Source organism: Meleagris gallopavo, chromosome 2 (genome assembly GCF_905368555.1).
Source record: "Meleagris gallopavo chromosome 2, MGAL_WU_HG_1.1, whole genome shotgun sequence".
Classification (NCBI taxonomy): Eukaryota; Metazoa; Chordata; class Aves; order Galliformes; family Phasianidae; genus Meleagris; species Meleagris gallopavo.
In genome coordinates, this window is record NC_139405.1 from 25,395,175 (window position 1) to 25,413,370 (window position 18,196).

The following is an 18,196-nucleotide window of genomic DNA, read 5'->3' on the forward strand; positions in this document are numbered from 1 at the left end:
ACAAATGAAGATGGGTATGCAAAACATCTGCTGATCATCATCAGGCAGAGAAAATTAAATCCCATTGTATTAGTGAGAAGCCTTTTTAACAGTTCTGTGTTCAGGAATTTTCCTTCTCTATTGGAAGTCTCACTGTGCAGTCCTACACATGTGATAGTGTAAGACAATATGCTGGAAGAGCCTGAACAAGTATGTTCCTGAATGTAGCTCCTGAGTACCAGCTACTGTATGTGCTCTGGTGGACAGGAGAAAAAGAACGCTTCTGTCTCTCAGACAGGCAATACAATTTTGTTTGTTATATTAAATAAAAGGCTCTGTGTTATGGGAGGGAGACTGAACCTCTCTGCAGATAGTGCTGTGGCTGTCCACCTGGGCTCTGTCTCATGTTGCATGCAAGCAGGGTTCCCAGCATCCGAACAATCACAAAATTTACCCTCTACCTACATTTTTCTTCCTACTTTTATAATCTTTAAAGCAATTTAATTACATTATTTGTAGTTATATGCTTTATTTACTGAGATCTAGAAAGAATCATTCATCCCCTCTGGTGCAGATCATCTCACGGCCCGACAAACTGGCAACTATTGAGATACTACATAATTTCTTATGGAGTCTTAGTTGAGACATACCTTGGAAAATGCTTTTTTGAAATCTGAGTCCAAATTGCTAAACCTCTTTACCTCAACCACCTACATGTGGAGATAAAAGTGTCTCTCCCTGTGAAACATCTTTGAGATATTTCAGTATAAGTCCCTGTATAAATGTATGGCATTAGACTATAGGTATAATTTCTGATGGGGCTTTTGTCTTCCTTTTTATTCTGAAATCAGTAAGCGTAGTACTTCTCATTTTCCACTGCGTGGTTTGCTTTGTTGGCTGAAACCTGATATCTGCCTCCCTATTAATATCATCACACTGTCTGAATATATTTTAAGAGCTTATGAAACTTTGCATTGAGTGGATTTGATTTTGTTATTGTTGGGTCAGAATGCAGTGTATTTTATTTAAACGTTAGCACAAGATAGGTTTTATCTGATCAAGAAACCAAGCAATTGTAGGAAGGGGCATATTTCCTTTAAAAAACAGTTACCACTGCATATCTTTTCAATGCCAAAGATTTTCATCTATTTGAATGACAGCCACATATTCCCATTGCACTAACTAGAAACCAATAATGAGAAAAGGGAAGCTGGACAATGATACTAAAGCAGATTTTTTTGGCAGCTGTATATAGTGCATTTGAACTTGTGAATGAAAGATTGTGACATGCCTACAGCTCAAATCAAAAGTACTTTCAAAGGCAAAAGAGTTATCAAAACACATTTGCAGAACAATGTCAAGAAAACAATCAAAAATTATCCTTGTATTTTTACTGTAACACCAAGAAGAAATGTGGGACTTTCCTTGTCATGTTATTAGTTAATGGAATAGGTCTATTGGAAGCCAGCTGCTCTGGTCAGTAATAACCATTACCTCAGCTCACATAAGCATTCCCAGCATCCACCAGTGCCCAAACTTACCATGACTACGTGGGGCTACTGACTTCTTTGCTCCTGCCACGCACTGTTTACATGCTCCAGAAAGCAGGGCCCAACCTTACTTTTACATCTGATTATATTTGACATTTCATTCAGTAAAGGAAAGAGCATATGCAATAACTTCACTAAAAGTTGGAAGTTTGTAACAGATTTATTGATAGTGACAGTAGCATCTGGGTTTTCAGAATGTACACCTCAATGTGGTCACATATTTCTGTGAAAAGTCACCATTTTGGAATTAAAGCTCTTATGTTTAATGCTAACCTTTGCAATTGTTCAATGCCTGACATGATTACCTGGACATGGCTTGTTTATTTGAAAAAAAAGAAAAAGAAAAAGAAAAAAGCATTTCCTTTCATTTCTTTTTTCCCTCCATGACAAGTGGCATATGTTGACTTACCCAAGCTTTAACAGCAATGTTATATACACTGAGATTCTATCTCGATGAGAAATGAACAGAAATATTATACACAGCTAAATAAGAAAACACAGATTATTGCATGAGCCCCCGAAGGCCTACTTTGTCTGTGCAACAGTTTGTTTTACTTTTCATAAAATTTATTTTGGCTGCAGTCAGATTGATGGTGATTATATTTGAAATCCCTCCCACAAATCTGTCACATAAACACATCATTAATTTAAGATTTTTTAACTTATTTGGATAATGAAAGTGTTTTCCTATTCATCAGTAAATACCGGCCATTGGTATCACATCAGCAAACAATCAGATGCCCCTTGTGCCGGCCACTTTCATTTGCTGCGGCGTGCTGCTCCTCTAAATGCATTCACAGAAGTTAAAAACCTACACAGATTTGGAAAAAAAGCACCCAGCCCAACTTCAAGTAATATCAGATGTCTTATTAGCCTAGAAAGATATGACCTGAGCGATGGCAACATTTCCAGGTTTTACTTTTGCTGAAGAAAAATATATAGCATCAACAAAAAAAAACCCTTAATAAGATTTTTGAAGTTTGATACAAAGTAAATCCTGAGCTTCCTCGGCATTTCTATTGATAATACCGCTAGATTTGATATCTTCCAGTATTAAAAAAAAAAAAAAAGAGAAGAAAAAAGGAAAAGCAATCTTGAACCGCTGTAGAAAATGGAGCAGGAAGTGCCCACTGCAGGGTCTGTGGTCCGCACAGCTTTTATTTCATGGAGACACACAGACAGCCTATTCCCTGGTGACAAACTCTCTGCACTTTCCAATCCTACACAGGATTTCCTTCTGTCTGAAAGTGCAAGAGTTGCTCCAGTAAACACTCTGCATATGCGTTCCAGCTGCTGCACTCATTCTGCCAACGTAGCCTGGTGACAAGAAAAGTATTATTTCCTATTAAAATCTTCTAATCACTAGACCGTACTATTTTCATCTGGCTGCTTCAGGCATCAATAGCTTGCGTTGCTTTCAGTAACTTTATCACTATTAAGAAATAAGCTTTTGTACCCTAGCACATTAGTTTTCATCTCTAGATTCTACAATAAAAATTTGTGGGCGGGCTGAGTGCAGTTTCCTGGAATGCTTGCACTGATTACATAGTCTCCAGGACTTATATTTTTAAAAATATTATGTACACAAATTCATATAAACGCACGAACATACATATATACTCTATGCATGTGTATTCATAGTACATAAAACATACACCCGCACTTGAAAGAAATGACCATCTGTACCATTTGCTACAGTCCCTATTTATTTTGGCAGGGTCTTGCCTTTACAGGAAGAAGTTTGTTCATCGTGAAGCCTTGCACAGCTTTGCTATTCCTTTCCAGAACAACTGCATGGAACATAGTGGAGAAAAACTATCTCAACCTGCAGTAAAGAAAATAAGACTTAAGAACAAGATTAAGGCATATCCTATTACTACCATAACAATGACTTTTTTTAAAAAAAACTGGACTATCCTGTCCCTAGGGTAACTTTAGCAGATTTCTTTTTAACCCTTTATTTGGTTTTGACATCTAATCTTTCAAGTATTACCCAAAGAACACATTTTCTGTTTAGTACGAAGACTTTTTTTTTCTTTCCTTTGAAGGGAACCAGCGACAACATCCCTCCTATACTTCATGTCCATAAATTTTCTTGAAAGGCAAAACAAAACACAAGGCCCATTTCTCATCAATTTTAATGTTTAGGTTTATATATTCTATCCCTCTTTAAAAAAACCAAATACCTACAAATCCCCCATGCATCCACCACAGGAAGGATTCACATTGTTCAGCCCACACTTACTCTAGCAAACAGACAGGAGAACCTTGATTCTCCAAATGAAAATTGGAGTATGGCTTCAAATAAAGGGTAAAGCTTTTCTGAACACAGAACAAAGATATCAAATGTCACCTAAGTTCAAATGCAGCAGAACATTCTTTTCTATGCAGCATAGAGCAATTATATTTTGAGTCATAGCAAATATTGTCGTCTCTCATATTTACATTTTGATTCTTATTTGGGTGTATTAGTGTACACAAGGGAAGTGAAAGAAAAACTAACATTTTCAAACCTGTTAAACATGAAGAACAAGTTACCAGCATTTACGTTGGCATTCAATTTCTCCACTTGGTTTTGTGCTAATATGCCACTAAACATTTAAAAATGTGCACACTTATCTTTTCTGGGGGAAAAACTATGTCTTCCATAGAATATTTCATGTGTAAATATCCAAGTTTTACATCCTTCCTTTAATATTAATTAAAATATTTTGGTAGATCAATAGGTCAACTAAATATCTTGGCAATCTAGTATCTAATGAACTGTGTTCTAATTCCCAGATCTGCTAGCTGAAATAAATGTGGGGAATGCACCACTGAACTTCACACACAGTATGAATGCACTCTTCTTCCAAAGAACTGCCTCTCTTGAGAGCAGAGCACCTGGCAAAGGCATCTATATTTGTAGAATGCCGCATAATGGCTTTTCCTATAGGACTTTTCTGCCATGGATGTGCATGCAGCAGCACCACTGTAACCACTGTATCGTTTGCCATTAAAGTTTTTTTCCAGCTCTATTGCATAGATAAACTCATCCAGTTTAAAATCCAAATGATCTATACTGAAAGTATTTAAGACAAATATTAAAGGGAAAATAGAAGTACAAGTAAATATTTGCTTCCAAGATTTTGCTTCTCATTAAAAATTATTCCTTCAGGTGTCTTTAATGAGAAAAATTTGACTCAAATAGAGTTTTTGAGTATCTGTCAGTGATGCTAGAACCATATTAACGTTCATGCCTAGTGCATTCACCAGTTTGTCTGTTCCTCTTAATACTGTTCCTAAATTCCTTTTTGCTAATTCTCTCCAGACAGTGCATATCAAGGGGATTACTGCACTTAATGGGTGATTAGAGCCACTTGCCCTTCAAGCCTCATGCCTGTGATGCCACCTTAGGCATACAATAATAACCCTGAGATGACTAGCTGTCATGTCTTTTGGCTTAATTATATTGTCATAAAGGAGTCCTCCTCAGAAAACATTTTAGAAACTCCAGAAGAAATAGTCTTTGGCAGTAGTTCTCTTTCTTCAAAGGTTTTTAAAATTATTATTTTAATAATTAAAAAAAAAAAAAGAACTTAAAGCAAACACCAACAGTCTTAAGCAAGCAAATCCAAAATTGCAGAAAGTCCCAGACCACAGGCTGATCTGAGATGTCTCCCAGAAGACAGGAATCCTGTCCAGGCAGGCACCACGCTGCAGCAAGGCGCAGCCCTGTGGTTGTTACAGCCTGTAATACCTGCTGTTCAGCACTGCTTTTTGAGGACACTATTCTCAGTTTAAGCAAAGACATAAAAGCCAGAGATTTTCCACACAGCCATATTCAATGTTTCTCACTTTGGACACTGGGTGCCTCTCAGAGACAGCTCATAGGTTTCTCTATGGCCATACTTTTAAGGAATTTATTGTCATCTTGTTTCGCCTTGATTGATTCATGTGATTTGTAACACTGCATCATCAGCAGCCACAGCAGTTCCAAGGAAAAGCCTTCATGTGAAAACACTGATAGAGTTTGCAGTGATTAAATGATCTCTGTCACCCCCAAGTTCAACCATGTACAAATCAGTGATAACTCATTTCCATCCTTTTATTTCTTTTTTAAACCCCAGTTCTTTCTAGTGGCATTATTCACTACTGTTGGCAGAAATACCTCAGGCATTGAGTTCGTTGATCTACCTTAGCACGCGTCTTTAATAGTGCTTTCAGCCCTACTTCTTCACCAGCCCAGGGCATGATGAAAAGAAGGATGCATGGAGCGGTTCCTTCCTCCGCACAGAGCCAGTGCCTAGAACTATTTCCTCCTCTCAGTGCTTTTTTGCACATTTAGATACATACACACACAGAGTCAAAGCTCACTTTAAATAAATATTACCAATCCCACTTCCAGTTAAAAAAAAACGCCACCGGCAACAGAATAAAGGAGGAAATCTCTCTGAGTGTATTAATCATGAAATTACAAGAGTTTGACAGCTGCTCACGATAAAACATTGAAAAGTTTAACAGAGCTGTGATTTGATAGCTTCTTATTATGACAAGCTAGTCCTGTCTGTTCGTGTTTCAGTGATTAGCTCCCATCACTCTCTGTCTAGCTTTGTGCAGTAATAGCAGTTTCAGCTGGGGAAACTTTCTTTGCCCTCCTGCCTGTTCGTCTGAGTGGCTGTGATATGTCTGAGTTCGTCGTGGCAGAATCAGCAAGAGATGTAAATCTGAGAATGCAGTTAGACTGGGCAAGCCCCAAGAACACCCGCCTGCAGTGTTAGTCCTCTAATCAGCTTCTACTTGCGCATTGGTCATGATGAATTTAATGTGGGTCCTTGGCTGAGTGTTCATATGCATTGGGCGCTGAAGTGCCCAATTATTCTGCACTGCCATGGGGCAACATAAGTTGCTGTTATATAGTGGTACATACATGTGATGCCAGATCAACTGTGTTTTTAGAAACTAGCAAGCTGCTAATAGAAAGTACAGACCAGATACATAAATAAGCAATATTATGCTTTAAAAGACTCATCAGACTTTCAAACACACTTTTATAGTTCAGCATTTTGAAGCGTGCAGCTGAATCATGAAAGGATGGAAACTTTTATCTGTTAAAAAATGATCCTGTTCTTTGTAATTTCCATATGTGGAGTCAACCCAGTCCATTACAATTCAATTCACTGATTCCAACAGCAAAGAAAACAGCCATTAGCTAGCAATCTATAAAGATTTCCTTTCTTCACATGGTTCAGAGCCTTTAATCTTTTAGCAAGCGCAAGTAGCTGCTGAAGAGCATTTGTTCAGAGCTCAGTTTAACATGTGGATTAATGGAGTTGTAATACTACAGAAAATGAGGATCTTTAGCATTCTTCCTAAATGTTACAGCTTGTCTGCATTAGGGTAGATTCTTTTAAAACAGAATACAGACATTTCTGAGAGTTGAGTGTCCAGTTGTGCGTCCTTTTCAGAAAAAGAATCAAAAGGCAGTTTAGCTGTAAATGCAATTTTGCTATGTAGCAACTGCTGTAATTAGAAAGCCTCAGTTTTTCAAACCTCTCATAATAACATGGAATAGCAACTGTTAATGGAAATATTAAAAAAAAGAAAAAGAAAAAAAAGAATAAAGAAAAATAACCACTACATCAAAAGGGGATATAGTTCTTTTAGAAAAATGAGTCTTAAATAATGTCTTGAAATGGGTAACAGACCATCAGTCATTTTCAGTAATGACAACAGGTAATTTATTGTCATGAGCACTCCACACAGTTAACAAAGGGGTCAGCTCTAGGTGTGTTAACAGCAGGAATTCTTGAAATAGATGTGCAAGGAACAGTCACAGTAGTGTAAAAATTGGCAAAGATTTTCTACTTTTTGTTTTAAGCCATTCTAAGCAAAACTTAGGTGTTATATACACCTACACCTATAACAACAGACATTATATCTATTAACGAATTACTCCCTGATGGGAATACAGAGCCTACAAAGAACAATTTTAAAAAAGCCACGCCGAAACAACGAAAGCAAGAACGAAAAAGTCTGATAGGTTACATTCTTAAAAATTGAGTCATTTTAAGTATTCAAGAGGAGATATTCTATTAATATAGCCAGATTATCTCAATTTGGGTTCAGCATTCTGTGGGAACAAGACTTTGTAAGGGGTTTCAGGTAATTCCCACAAAGGGAATTCAGGAAACCTACCTGTTCGTTCTTGTGCAGATATGTTGTGAGCCCATAAACAGGTACTGAAGTGGTCAGGTTCACGCAGTGATCAGCCCTCGGCAGGTTCCTGCGCTGCTGGAGTTCTGCATGTGAGTGTTTGTGCAACCAACGTGTCTGCTCTGCAGGCTTCCTGCCTCCTTTGAGAGAAGGATCCTTTAACGACATTATTACACAGAAAACCCACAGTGTGGTCATATTCGGTCTTAAAGTACAACTGCACTATTTCCACCAAAGCTGAATTGCTCTTCAAGTGAAACTAACACAGAAAGTACCTGGAAAACCGGCCGTCAGAACAATGCCTCTCATTATTACTGTACATTAATGTATTACTGTACATTATGACCGTAAATAAAGTCATTGGAAAGAATCTGGATGATACCTCATGGAAACCAGTTGCCAGTGTTCCCCAAAGCCTTCACTCACCCTCTGAACACCAGCTGGGATGCATAAGAAGCTGAGACTTGCTGCCTTCATAATTTCACCAGCTTGGTGACATGTTATGAATAGGAGAAATATTAGGAATAATTTTAAGCATTCCTTCTCCGATGCCCCAAATCCCTTGTTTACTTTATTGCCTGAGAGCTGTCAGATTGACCCGTGAATTGACGAGACTTGAAGTTGAGTGAAGCTGTCAAACAGTGATTTGCAGTAGGCAGCCATCTCTGAAGGGTTTCAGTACACAGGAATTCTAAGAGAAACGATGATAACCTTTCAAACTCTCCCAGCTTTCTTCTGTTTGACATGCACAGAGTTTGAAGTAATGCCATTTAACACAAAGACATCAGACTTAAAGTAATTACTCAGCTGCATGGGAAGAGGTAGGAAAATACTTTCCTTTTTTTAAACAAGATTCCAGGTGGTGCTGATCTGATCTTGAAATTCAGAAAGTTTTATCAGATGTTATCAGAACTAAAGCCTGGAAAAATACAGCTATAAACAAGCTTCTATTGCAAAAACAATACAATTATAGACATCAGTCCAAATTATTAAATTCAAATCCAAGTATGAACTGACCCAAAAGTTTGAATTTGTTTGGGTCTGGAAATTTGATGAAGTTTAAGCTCTCTCTTCCTGTATACGAACATAGAGAACATCTACACAGTTGAGATGCTTCTTATTTACACAGAGAGAATGGTTAAACTTGATCTGGAACTTATCCACAACTTCTTACCCAGGAAAGGTCCTTCAGAATCCTCTCTGGACGTTGCATGGACTATTTCATTTTTGAACTCTGTTCTTTAAACAGCATTTTTAAGAGGGCCTTGAAGTTTGGTTAGTATTTCAGAAAAGTGCATACACTTTTCAATAATAAATCCATCATTAAATTTCTTGGCCTCGTGGCCTGCATCTCTTAACACCTTGTGCCATTTGTATGTGCTCTGAAAGGATGCTGTGGGTTGACAGGGTTTTGTTAGCAGTTCCACATTCAAAAAGGTATAGCAAGCTTTTTTTAGTAAGCTTTGCAGACATTGCTGAGATATAAGAAGAAATGTATTTAGCAAGAAAGTGTTTAATCTCAGTTTAAAGTCTAAGAGAGCAAAATAGCCTTGTTTGAATATACTCATGCTTACAACATAGTTGTACATACATAACAAAATTGTGTGTATGTATAAAGGCATGGATAGAGAAGAATTCCTAGTGCTTTATGAAGGTGGAAGTGTCTTCTAGCTTTTGTAGAATATTGTACCTTTGTATGGTGTTAATTTTTAATAAAATGCATATGTGATTTATGGTCTCTGTAAAAATTTCACAAAAACAACTGTGCAGGTAATGCCTCTTTTATTAAATTAATTAAATCGTCAGACAATCTTTCTCCTTCAGGCCATAAAGAAGAGAGCGGGATTCCTTGTTATGTGATTTTCTTTAAAACTGGTCTAATAGAAGGAAATTATGTTTTCAAAGAGATTGCATGGAAGCTATGGATTCATGGCGTCCTTTCATTTTGCAGCACTGTTATTCTCTGTGGCCTTTGGCACAATGCTGAACCATCTTCCACTTCAGCTTACTCATAGGGATAAGAAGGGGATTCAAGTAGCATTAGACATTTCAACTATATAAACCTTGTTCTTTCATTTTATACAATGCTTACAGAAGTCCACTTTAAATGAAAAGCTTTCTGGCAACACCTGATGCTACACAAATGGCAATAGCAAACCCTAATCCTTTACAGGAGAAAATCTAGTTAATCATAGTCCAAGCAACGTGCACTGAATGAGAACTAACACCATTCCTAGCCAGAGGAAAAGATGCAACAAAAAGTGACAGATGCTTAATATTAGTCCTGTCAGCCGGCAAGTGACTGCAAACCACTCAAGGATTGTCCCGACACAAGAATGCAGAACACAGACTACACTCCTGGCACTGTGAAAAGAAAAAATTATCGAAAGGCAGCCAAACAAAGCCAAACAAAGCACCTGCAGCATGAATTTCTGGGCTTTGGCATGAGAATTAGATCATAGGACAACAATTAGGAAGGGAGTTTCTAGGCTCATAATTAAAGAGTTAAGGGCTTACCAAGCCCTGAGTTGCAGATACATTACGTGCCATAAAAGGTGTCAAGAAAAGTTCAGGATAGTTGTGAAGAAGTTCTGCCAAAACTCATGCCTGAACACATTTAATAACAAAATATGTGTATATGACAAGCATGTCTGTCAGTTTGGTTTGCTAGACACTACATCGTGTTTTGAAGAAGCATTACATGCTGATAGATCAGCTTTTTAAATTTAGTAGTACAGATTGAAAGGAAAAAGTGATAAACATTGCAGAACCAAACCAAAACATTAGTGTAGTTTCTTTCTCATAAAACCTTGGCAGCAAAACTTTTTCTTTTTTTCAAAGTAACCGACATACAGACATTGTGATCCTGTTGTAAGAATCATGTTAGGTTGGTGAAAATTAACAGTATTCATTCCAGTTTTGGATACTGCGCTGCTTCTCCTCCAGCTCCATATTTGTTACTTGTCGAAAAAAGTGATGTACTTTCAGTCCACCAGCTGCTAAAAATGTCATATTTTTAGTGTGCTTCATCCCCATCTGTTTGTGGTGATGGTAAGCAGAGGGGATCTACTCCTTCCAGTGAGCATGCATAAAGGTCTCTGTACCCCAACAGCAACCCTGAAACATGAGAATCTTAGGTGTGAGTGCTGGAATTGTTCAACAATCTGATGAACAATCAACTGCTTGAAATCCATGTATACATACTTGCAGACATAGTTGCGGATATTATACAAACAAGCCTGTGGCATTTAGTCTCAGTGCTGGTGGTGCTCTCACATGCAAGCCCAGGGCCTCTTACAATGCGACACATACCATAGAGATAATATAATCTTGTATCCCCAGCTGGAGTAACTGGTTTGAAGGGAGCAAAGCTATACTTGTGATTTGGTGAGTGCAGTTTTGGGAAAAGGTTAACACTGAGAGCACACTAAGAAGGCTAACAGGATTGAGATGTGAGCATATTTTCCCAAGAAAACCAAATTAAAAATGACATGATGTTAGAATAAGTCAGTCCAGAAAAAAAAACAGAAAGTTCACCTGTAAGTAATCTCAGGAGAGCAGTCGACAATGTCTCACAAATTGCCCCATGTTTAACTTGAAGTCCATTTGTTAATTTTGTAAACACCACCGCTTCCATTTTGCACTGCCATGCTATTGATAGTGCAACTCTAATCCCACCAGAAAGGAAGTATCAGGTTTCGGGCAGCTTCAGGGCACTTTTCAAGTCTATCTTCACCTGAAGGGCCTTGCCAAAAGTTACTGACAGAAGGAAACTTCACGCAGCATAGGCTCCATGTGAATGAAAGCCACCTAAATTTTTCAAGTAGATGTTAGAAAACATTGTGCCGTCAGTGCCTGTAGTCAGCTCAAGTGGCCTTCTTGGCAGCAGATTTGTGTCTATTTGTCATCATGGCATTGTCAGCATCCATGACCTGCTATGGCTTCCAGCAGGTTGGCTGGGAGATCTTCATGTGGCCCCAGGGCTGGCCACTTCCAGAATTTGCACCATCCTGCTGCCAACCGTCTGTACGAGTTTGCCATTATGATCCATAGGATCACAGAATGGCTAAAGTTGGAAGGGATCTTAAAAGATAATCAAGCTCCAACTCTGCACTATGGGCAAGGTTGCCAACCACTAGATCAGACAGCCCAGGGCCACATTTAAACTGGCGAGTTTAGCTATTGAGAATAGCCCCACCACATCTCCCGTTTAGTGTAATGAAATGCTGGCTGAGCCAGAACTGTCCTCAGTAATGCAGACACCCTGGCTTAGAGGTCGTGTGGGAGGTTATGACATCACGCTTTCCTTGTTTTAAGCAAAAAGATTTCAAATAGAAGGCCCAGTGTCATGACTTTTAAATAGCTTCCCACTGGAGGATTATATTCAGATTGCTCAGGATCTGAGAAAAGAAATTCCACATCTATGATACTGGAAACCATAGGCCTATATTGCATTAATAATGCAGACAGGAAGGTACCCTAGGCAACTGGTACTGAATAAATACTAAATAAAGAATAAACTGGCTTCTAGCCTAAGCACTGGCAATCTTAGTCAGATCATTTTGAATTACAAATAGAAACGATTGTACACTATTTGATTAAATACAGGCTCTTGCTAGCTTTAGGCTAGTAGGTCCATATGTTGACTTCGAAAGTTAAAATAAATGTTTTGTTCTAAAATACAGCACACAGCAATTTGACAAGAGATGGGAAACTCTTCAGACTAACAGTGTTTAGCAGGTTCTAGGCATCACTGCAAACTGTGAGTTGGCTCCAGAAGGTCTCCCATCTTGGGACGGTGATCATCCCTAATTAAATGCCTCAGACACGCTGCAGGTGGACAGGGTTACCCAGGTCTGGGACGTGGCCACAGCCATATCACAGTCAAGTCACACCAGCTGCTGAAGGCAAACCTCCCATCACAGCCACCCTCTGCATTTCTCACTTCACCTTACTGATTAGGACACATTCTTTGAGGACTGACACACATAGCTTCTCTGTGGATTCAACTCCAGAATGGGAGGCCAAGTGGTATATATGTCTATGCCATGAAAATCTTTCAAGCTATTTGGTGGCTTGCAGTCAATTTCTGAATGTAACACAGAGGACCACATTTTCATTGCAGTACACATTTTTAAGACACAACCCCTTTTCATTCCACTTATGTTATTTTTCTTTTAAGCCTTCCTTTTTTGCTTATTTGTACCTCAGGTATATATGGCATGAAGGACTAATCTTAAACATTTACAGCCTGAGGTTGGTTTGCGGTATTTATTTCAACATATTATATATTATAGTATGTTTTTGATTATCTTTGACAATCAATTTGCTGGAATTTATAGCACTCTGACTAATACGCTTTCATGTTGTACTTGCCCTTAATTTGTGGATTTTATGGAGAGTTTACTGAGGTTGTATTTCCTGCTTCTCTTCCCATTTGCATTTTCTTTTTAAATTTCTCTATGTGTGAATATATGACAGAGAGAGAAACAAAGTATATGAAAGCTTAATGGTCATAAAAATTGCTAGATAAATGATCTCACAGAATAAAATCCACAGAACAGCCACACAGCAGTCTTCTCTGCTCTGGTGCCATTCAGACGCCAGTTAGTGGCAATCCAATTTACCTTTGAGTTTGGGCTCCCGGGCAGACATCTCTTGAATGGGACCTGAGACAGCATCAGCAGAGGAGAAGAGGCCAAGGGAAATAGCAGCCTTAATCCAGTGCAGTAAGGTACACAGATGAATTTAACCCTTCCTGGCATAGCACCCTCAGAGATAGCATCAGTCCTCCTTTCTGCATGCTTTCCTATTTCGACAGGTTTTAGGTAGCCTCCAAGCAGTTCCTGTTTGATGTTTCAGACAAGAGAAACAAATATTCAAGATTTGACAAATAAGATTTGACATAGTTCATGTTGGTGTGTTAAGACAACGAGCATCCAAAATACAGTAAATAGGCTTCAAGCAGAAGAAAATTAGTGAAAGAAGGAGGCAAAAGTCCTACTGTGAATGGGCATAGAAGAAAATGCAGGGCTCTCAGACAGTCTACCCACGGGCAGTGTTTACAGAAGTGAATAACTTCGAGAAGCATATAACAACTATGGTGTCAGAGTCTGCCCGGGGTATCCTTCTGCACAGAGATGCCTGACCTGGCTGCATGCCTTCCCCAGCTGTCTGTCTGTGTGCATCAAAGGGAGAGAAGCACAGTTACTGCTGTGAGCTCTAGCAAGGGAACGATAGGAGATGACACCTGGTAGGAGAGAGGGCGAGACCTACTAGAGCCTGAGGCTGCACTCTGTTCCATTGCCAAAGGGTGAAGCAGACATGGAGAAGCCAAATGAGATCAAGACACAATGCATGTCCTACTCACCAGAGCAGGGGATGCTGTACCTAGCTAGATATGGAGTATGAACACTGACTTCTGCTGATCTCTCCTAAATTCTCAATTCAAAAAGCCTGGGAGCTGTACCCAAAGCCTGGCCACCAAAAAAACAAAACAAAATAAAACAAAACAAAACAACAAAAAAGAAAAAACTAAGAGGAGATGAAGAAGTAATCAGAAAAGGGAAAATGCAGAAGTCCAAGTCACAATAAAACTTAATGGGACTGAAGTTTCATTGTTACTGAAATGCTTATTAAAACTTGATAACAAATATCTTCTGACCACAGATAGCACCCAAAATATAAAGCAGCTTAGAATTTAGTAAAGAAAACAGCCTTACTGAAGAACTCTCTAAGGGATCACTAAGGTTTAAAAATAACTTACAGAAAAAGATACAAACTTTTTTAAAAACACATACGGAATTTTTTTTTTAAATTACATGAAATTAATTATGTTTCTGATGATCTTTGCAATGGCACCACTGCTATTAAACATGATTGGGCTTTTCCCACAGCCTTTTCAGTGCCTAGCCTCTCTGTCCAGATTCTGCCCCTGTTTTAGAGTAATTGTGGTTTGGGAAATTGGTGTTTCCCACTAAAACACTGTGAGCTTTCGAGTAATTCATTTTTGGCATCATTCTAATTCAAACTGCATCACCTGTTGAGAGGGAGGAGGGAAAGCATTCTGATGAGGGAATTTCCAGGGGTGAACACCAATTGCTAAATGCCTTTTGAGTGTGCAGTGTGAGAAGAAAAGGGAAAGCATGCAGTCATTGCCCAGTATCACGGACCTTGCTTTTCCTTTTTTGATATCCTCACTGAAAAGATTATAGAAAATTACTAGACTCCACAAGGACTGTAAAATGCTTTACTTCACTCAAAAGAGGGATTAAGTGTATTTTACCTTATGACACTACAGATCTCATGACACCACAGACTGGGTGAATATTTTGGGACATCTGCACTTCTGAGGTCCTGCCTCAAGCTATTTCTCATTATTTACTGCTAACTAATGAGCAGTCAGGTGGCTGATTCTTTTAACAGAGGGCACCGTTTAGACTGCTGTATACCCTCGAGCGCCATTTACCATCTCACACTTTGGTCTGGGCTTTTCATTTAGGCAATATCTCTCTTCCCTGAAACACTGCTGGATATAACAGATAGAGAGGCAGCCATGTACCAAAATAGACATATTTCTAAACATTTCCAGCTGCCTTTAGGGCCCATATAGTATATGAGGTGAGATACTGTGAGGTTTCACCACACAGTAAAGAGCAGCCAAAGGGCATTTTCTAAACTTTTTTTCCTACTGTCTTCCATTTGATGAAAGACTTGTGGTTAAACCTTTATCTTCTATAAACATTTAAAAGTAGGTAACCTTTATTTTCACATCTCACTTTTGTTTCAATTGTAAGACAGGTTATACTGCAGTAATTGAGATGATTGATACTTTGGATCACCTTCAGAAAAGAGACGTTAATGATCTGTATCTCTGTATCCTAGCACAGATGTGCGCACAGATGTATTTGCATGCAAGATGCCCACAAAGCTGTGTTTCTTTCCAATGGCATTTTTTTCCTTGCTTTTACAGAAGGTAGCTCCTGTGCATATGATATGCATGCCTCTGGGAGCAGTTTTTCTGTGAAATAGCTCTCACTTTCCCTCCTACTTCCCAAGAATCTCCATGTCAACTACCTAATTTTTTTAATGCTGGACTGTTGCTGTTTCTGTGGCACACATACCAATGTGGCTTCCTATCAAGAAATCCCACAAATGAAAAAAAAGGCTTTTCCTCTGCCTCCTTGGAGTGATTTGGTTGTAGCAGCTGTTATTCCTAAATTTTCTCCCCCTGTTCCTGCTGCAGTCTCACCACTGAGGAAAAGAAGTAACAGATAGCCCACAGGTAGGCAGGCATTTCCGGACATTTTAAAATTACAGCTCACCGTGTTTAGCACCAACCCACACCACACAGCAGCTCAAGCAGGAGCTGTGGCTTACACCAGTAATGTCACCCTAAAAAGGGGGTGATTACTACACAGGGCCTCTGGAAATCATCAAATGCGAATGGCTCATGTTAGATGTGTACTATCAATAACACTGTCTCCCTTCTCCCAGAGAAGAAACCACAATGGCTGCACTTAGAGCACATTGCACACATGGGCTGAACAGGAAGGAGTTATCAAAAATGAAGAAATGCCTAAAAAGCTTCAAAAATCAACACTGAATAAAGCTGCACATCTGCATGAACATTACTTCTTCAGTAGATGATGCGTAACAACTTAATAGGTAAACTGTTAATAAAACAGAAGCTCACACAGGAGAGCTGGAAATAGTAAAAAAAAAAAAACAACAACAAAAAACCAACCAGAAAGCAACAACAGATTTCAAACCTTTCTTGTCTTCAAGTTTCATTTTTCCTTAGCAACAAGACTCAGAAGTCTAGAGATGCCAGAAAACTATGAACTTATTTTAAATGAGCTGTGGAAATCTCCCGCTGTCCCGTGTGTCTCTGTCTGAAGTTATGACCTTCCTGTCCTAATGTCATATGTCTGATGACATAAAGAAATAATTCATAGCACACATCTCACATTTTACATGTTAATCAAAAGATTGAAATTACATTACATTATATCTCATTTTTGTTTAATCCTAGTCAACACCCAATGTTGAAAAAGTGTGGGATTTTTTTAAAATGTTTGTTTGGTTGTTTAGTTTTTTTAATCAGTTTTTGCACTTTTGCAAGACATCAAGATGCTGACCTGGAGAAAAGAGTTATTGGTGCCTTCAGGAGAGAATAATTAATTAATTGGTTACAGGAAAAGAGATAGTGTAAGCTCAAAGCTTACAGAAATGTGTGTATAACAGAACTGTCTGAAGTCTGCTAGAAGTGTATCAAAAGAAAAAGGCAAACAAACCCCAAAGTCCTCTTGAAACCAAAGAACTGTGATTGAAATAGGTGCTTTTGTTTACTAAATCCAAATATTTTTCCTCAAATGAAAAAGCTTTTACATAAAAGTCATTTCCTAACCCAGGTAGTTAGGTCTGTTACAGTAACAGTTTTAACTTAAAAAGAGATTCGGTTTTGAATATATATCCTTACAACTGCGAGAAACAGATGAGCTCTTTCTTCTCAGCCATCCCCACCTCCCTTTCAGATGTCCCCTTCAGTAACACCGATGCCAGAGTAATAATTCAAATGATGGTTGATCTATAGATAGAGAACACAGGGAAAAAAATAGGTGATAAAATTAAACAGCAGCAGACAGGTGAAAGCAGCCCAGGATTTCAAACATCAGCCCTAAGAGCTGTGGCATCTTACATGAGAAAATCAGTGTGTGATTAATTGATAGCACTTCAGTCTCACGAGCTTTAGTTTGAAAGTCTTTAAAAAGGTCTCTTGAGAGAAATACAGATTTCTCCACTGAAAGAAAAGGAAACTACAGATTGGCTTCTCTGCTGCTCTTTAACTTTGTCAGTCAACTTTCTATGTTTATTAATTGATTCAGTTCATCAGCAAAATAAGTCAGGAGGGGTTTTTTCATTCATTTGAACAACATGTGAACGTTGAATCTACAGGACTGCTGCTCAGGGGGGACTGAACTTGTCTTGCCATAGTTTGTAGAATGGCTTGGCAGAAATAATACACTTAATACACTTCACAGGAATACTGTCAGGACTTTTTCCATAGCAAACAGGAAATCTTGCTATTTCAAGAAGAAAAACACCCAGGAAGAATAACACATATTTTGCTAAAGCATATGCAATAAAATGAAAGCCTGGCAATTTTAATTTCATTACTCTGGCAGTTTATTTCTATCTGAGATAAGACAGTTTGCAAATAATTAAAAAAAAAGGAAGAAAAAAGCTACGTAGTGATCTGTATCACTCACCTCCAACAAAACAACAGTCATGCTAGTCAACTGCATGAGTCTTGAGACATGTTGGATGAGACCAGTGAAGAAATGCCTCCATTAACACACTCCCACATGTCTAATCCCCGACTCCCTCCCTCCTCTGCTTAAGGAACACTTAAAAGTCTCCTAGCTTTACTGTGAGCACAAAGTCCCTCTCTCTCTTTTATATTTTTTTTG

At 38.6% G+C, this 18,196-nt stretch overlaps 1 protein-coding gene across 11 annotated transcripts in view; it reads right to left on the minus strand.

Moving 5' to 3' along the window:
- Positions 1 to 7,973, minus strand: part of LOC116216308 (uncharacterized) — a 108,640-nt gene extending 100,667 nt beyond the window's left edge. For all 11 annotated transcript variants that reach the window (XR_014882018.1, XR_014882013.1, XR_014882014.1 and 8 more), the window contains exon 1: positions 7,707 to 7,973. The gene's annotated coding sequence lies outside the window, so the exon portion shown is untranslated. The remainder of the gene's footprint in view (positions 1 to 7,706) is intronic.
- Positions 7,974 to 18,196: the final 10,223 nt, after the last annotated feature.